General features: G+C 53.0%; 1 non-coding gene across 1 annotated transcript in view; it reads right to left on the bottom strand.

Annotated features, from left to right (window-relative positions):
• The window catches only part of LOC124578165, a 1,910-nt gene extending 704 nt beyond the window's left edge, over window positions 1-1,206 (bottom strand). Inside the window, exon 1 of the ribosomal RNA XR_006972698.1 lies at window positions 1-1,206. This exon is cut by the window's left edge and continues 704 nt beyond it. This is a non-coding gene — a ribosomal RNA (small subunit ribosomal RNA).
• Between the last annotated feature and the right edge of the window lie 3,257 nt (window positions 1,207-4,463).

The following is a 4,463-nucleotide window of genomic DNA, read 5'->3' on the forward strand; positions in this document are numbered from 1 at the left end:
CGGAACCCAAAAGCTTTGGTTTCCCGGAGGCTGCCCGCCGAGTCATCGGAGGAACTGCGGCGGATCGCTGGCTGGCATCGTTTATGGTTAGAACTAGGGCGGTATCTGATCGCCTTCGAACCTCTAACTTTCGTTCTTGATTAATGAAAACATACTTGGCAAATGCTTTCGCTTCTGTTCGTCTTGCGACGATCCAAGAATTTCACCTCTAACGTCGCAATACGAATGCCCCCGCCTGTCCCTATTAATCATTACCTCGGGTTCCGAAAACCAACAAAATAGAACCGAGGTCCTATTCCATTATTCCATGCACACAGTATTCAGGCGGGCTTGCCTGCTTTAAGCACTCTAATTTGTTCAAAGTAAACGTGCCGGCCCACCGAGACACTCACTCAAGAGCACCCTGGTAGGATTGCAACGGGGTCCGCCTCGGGACGCACGAGCACGCACGAGGCGCGTCGCACGCCTTCGGCTCGCCCCACCGGCAGGACGTCCCACGATACATGCCAGTTAAACACCGACGGGCGGTGAACCAACAGCGTGGGACACAAATCCAACTACGAGCTTTTTAACCGCAACAACTTTAATATACGCTATTGGAGCTGGAATTACCGCGGCTGCTGGCACCAGACTTGCCCTCCAATAGATACTCGTTAAAGGATTTAAAGTGTACTCATTCCGATTACGGGGCCTCGGATGAGTCCCGTATCGTTATTTTTCGTCACTACCTCCCCGTGCCGGGAGTGGGTAATTTGCGCGCCTGCTGCCTTCCTTGGATGTGGTAGCCGTTTCTCAGGCTCCCTCTCCGGAATCGAACCCTGATTCCCCGTTACCCGTTACAACCATGGTAGGCGCAGAACCTACCATCGACAGTTGATAAGGCAGACATTTGAAAGATGCGTCGCCGGTACGAGGACCGTGCGATCAGCCCAAAGTTATTCAGAGTCACCAAGGCAAACGGACCGGACGAGCCGACCGATTGGTTTTGATCTAATAAAAGCGTCCCTTCCATCTCTGGTCGGGACTCTGTTTGCATGTATTAGCTCTAGAATTACCACAGTTATCCAAGTAACGTGGGTACGATCTAAGGAACCATAACTGATTTAATGAGCCATTCGCGGTTTCACCTTAATGCGGCTTGTACTGAGACATGCATGGCTTAATCTTTGAGACAAGCATATGACTACTGGCAGGATCAACCAGGGAGCTGCGTCAACTAGAGCTGAGCAGCCGGCCGCCCGGGAGTGTGTCCCGGGGGCCCGCGCGAACACGCAAGCGTCCGCTCAATTATTCTGCAAACAGGAGGAGGCTGAGCTCCCCTGCACAATACACCTCGAAACCCTCTCAGGTCCCGGCGGCGCGCAGCGCCGTCCTAAGTACTTGGTCGGGTTCGAGAGAGGCGCAATCGCCCGGAGTTTGGCGAGTAGACGCTTTAGGTGCGACCACCCGTGCTCCCAACTGAGCTTGCCGCTGCCGACAGAGGCCCGGGAGCGTGCTGTCGTGGCATTGCCGGCGGGAGACAACACGCGCCACCTACGGTGACCGGCAGCTCCAACGCCAGCGCCACAGAAGGACAAAAGCCCCACTTGGGTGCCGAAGCGAACTCTCCCAGCACAGCGCACGCGCCAACACGTCCGCACAGCTGCGATACAAACCACCTGCGAGAACCGCAGAGGCGACCGAGCAGCAGACGGCGTCGCGGCGCCGAGCGCCGGGCGGCGGCGCATCCTCAGCGCACACAGTCCTCAATCGGACCAGCACACTGCAGATGTCCACCGCGCTTCGCACCGGGCCCGCGAGGACCTACTTTGGCCGCACGGCGCCGCGTGCAGGGTGCGCCGGCGCGCAGCTGCGCCGCCTGCCGCCTCCGTCGGCCGGCGCGCCTGCCACTGGCCGCCCCCACCAGCCGGCTGTAGCGCGTGCGCCCACGCACCGCGCGGCCAGCACGCCGGGAGGCCCCCCCTCACCGGCCGGGGACGGTCCCACCCAGCCACCGCCGCGTATCGCTTCACACCCAGATGCCATTCACGTTCGTGGGCATGGTGGGTATCGCTGGAACAACCGGTTGGTAGCTCAACCGATCGTCGCCATCACTGATTCACCTCTAGCGAGAACAACCGCACCACAACGGTTTACCAGTTGTTCATTTGCATAACGTCACCAGCAAACGTAGGCGTCCATCGCCATTTGCAAATTCAACGATTGTTGCATGCCTGTGTCAGGTGTCACGACACACTATGTCTGCCCACATACACGCAACAACATGTGCACGCTTCGCGAACACGTGGAAGGTGGCCCCCGTACGTATGCGATGTCCATTGCGCGAACGACTGTCAACCGGCCTCTGTCGCATGTCGCAGATGTGGAACGCAGTGCACCATGCTATCACGGTGTGTGAGAAGAGACGACTACGTCTGACAACACGCGCCACTACATCAACAGACGGCTCATGCTGATCGCCATCCAGGGCATACCACACTGCAATCCAGCTCTTATAGGGAGACGACACGTAGCTGAGTGCACAACATTTGGACCGCATGGTTCGCCGTTGTTGGCGCAGTCGTTGTACGGTCACATGTACCACGATGTATCATTCAGTACATGAGGACCAATGTGCAGTACAGTGTGTGATTTGGACGTACAACATCAGCGGACAGTTGACACAGGCCGTACCACAGCGTAGGCTAAGTGCTTCGCACATGCGAATGCCAATGAACAACTGCAAATGCCAATGAACAACTGCAAAGGGCATTGAGCATGTACGTCCTGCTGCCATCCACATTACAGTGTATAGCTGCAAGGTGTTTAACATGAAGCGATACACTGGGGACCGGGCAGTGCGAGTAGCAAACTATATTGCGGGGGTTGCAGTTAGGCAACACTACACTAATTTAACGCGTCGTATGACAATTACAGAGCAGGTTAAGGCCCAACGTGTGTTGGGTTAAGGCCCAACGTGTGTTGGGTTAAGGCCCAACGTGTGTTGGGTTAAGGCCCAACGTGTGTTGGGTTAAGGCCCAACGTGTGTTGGGTTAAGGCCCAACGTGTGTTGGGTTAAGGCCCAACGTGTGTTGGGTTAAGGCCCAACGTGTGTTGGGTTAAGGCCCAACGTGTGTTGGGTTAAGGCCCAACGTGTGTTGGGTTAAGGCCCAACGTGTGTTGGGTTAAGGCCCAACGTGTGTTGGGTTAAGGCCCAACGTGTGTTGGGTTAAGGCCCAACGTGTGTTGGGTTAAGGCCCAACGTGTGTTGGGTTACGTTAAGGGGCAATGTGGGTTACGTTAAGGGGCAATGTGGGTTACGTTAAGGGGCAATGTGGGTTACGTTACGGCGCAATATAGGTTACGTTACGGCGCAATATAGGTTACGTTAAGGCGCAATATCGGTTACGTTAAGGCGCAATACAGGTTACGTTAAGGCGCAATACAGGTTACGTTAAGGCGCAATACAGGTTACGTTAAGGCGCAATACAGGTTACGTTAAGGCGCAATACAGGTTACGTTAAGGCGCAATGCAGGTTACGTTAAGGCGCAATACAGGTTACGTTAAGGCGCAATACAGGTTACGTTAAGGCGCAATACAGGTTACGTTAAGGCGCAATACAGGTTACGTTAAGGCGCAATACAGGTTACGTTAAGGCGCAATACAGGTTACGTTAAGGCGCAATACAGGTTACGTTAAGGCGCAATACAGGTTACGTTAAGGCGCAATACAGGTTACGTTAAGGCGCAATACAGGTTACGTTAAGGCGCAATACAGGTTACGTTAAGGCGCAATACAGGTTACGTTAAGGCGCAATACAGGTTACGTTAAGGCGCAATACAGGTTACGTTAAGGCGCAATACAGGTTACGTTAAGGCGCAATACAGGTTAGGTTAAGGCGCAATACAGGTTAGGTTAAGGCGCAATACAGGTTAGGTTAAGGTACGACATAGGTTAGGTTAAGGTACGACATAGGTTAGGTTAAGGTACGACATAGGTTAGGTTAAGGTACGACATAGGTTAGGTTAAGGTACGACATAGGTTAGGTTAAGGTACGACATAGGTTAGGTTAAGGTACGACATAGGTTAGGTTAAGGTACGACATAGGTTAGGTTAAGGTACGACATAGGTTAGGTTAAGGTACGACATAGGTTAGGTTAAGGTACGACATAGGTTAGGTTAAGGTACGACATAGGTTAGGTTAAGGTACGACATAGGTTAGGTTAAGGTACGACATAGGTTAGGTTAAGGTACGACATAGGTTAGGTTAAGGTACGACATAGGTTAGGTTAAGGTACGACATAGGTTAGGTTAAGGTACGACATAGGTTAGGTTAAGGTACGACATAGGTTAGGTTAAGGTACGACATAGGTTAGGTTAAGGTACGACATAGGTTAGGTTAAGGTACGACATAGGTTAGGTTAAGGTACGACATAGGTTAGGTTAAGGTACGACATAGGTTAGGTTAAGGTACGACATAGGT

This window comes from Schistocerca americana, unplaced genomic scaffold (genome assembly GCF_021461395.2).
Source record: "Schistocerca americana isolate TAMUIC-IGC-003095 unplaced genomic scaffold, iqSchAmer2.1 HiC_scaffold_274, whole genome shotgun sequence".
In the NCBI taxonomy this organism is placed as follows: Eukaryota; Metazoa; Arthropoda; class Insecta; order Orthoptera; family Acrididae; genus Schistocerca; species Schistocerca americana.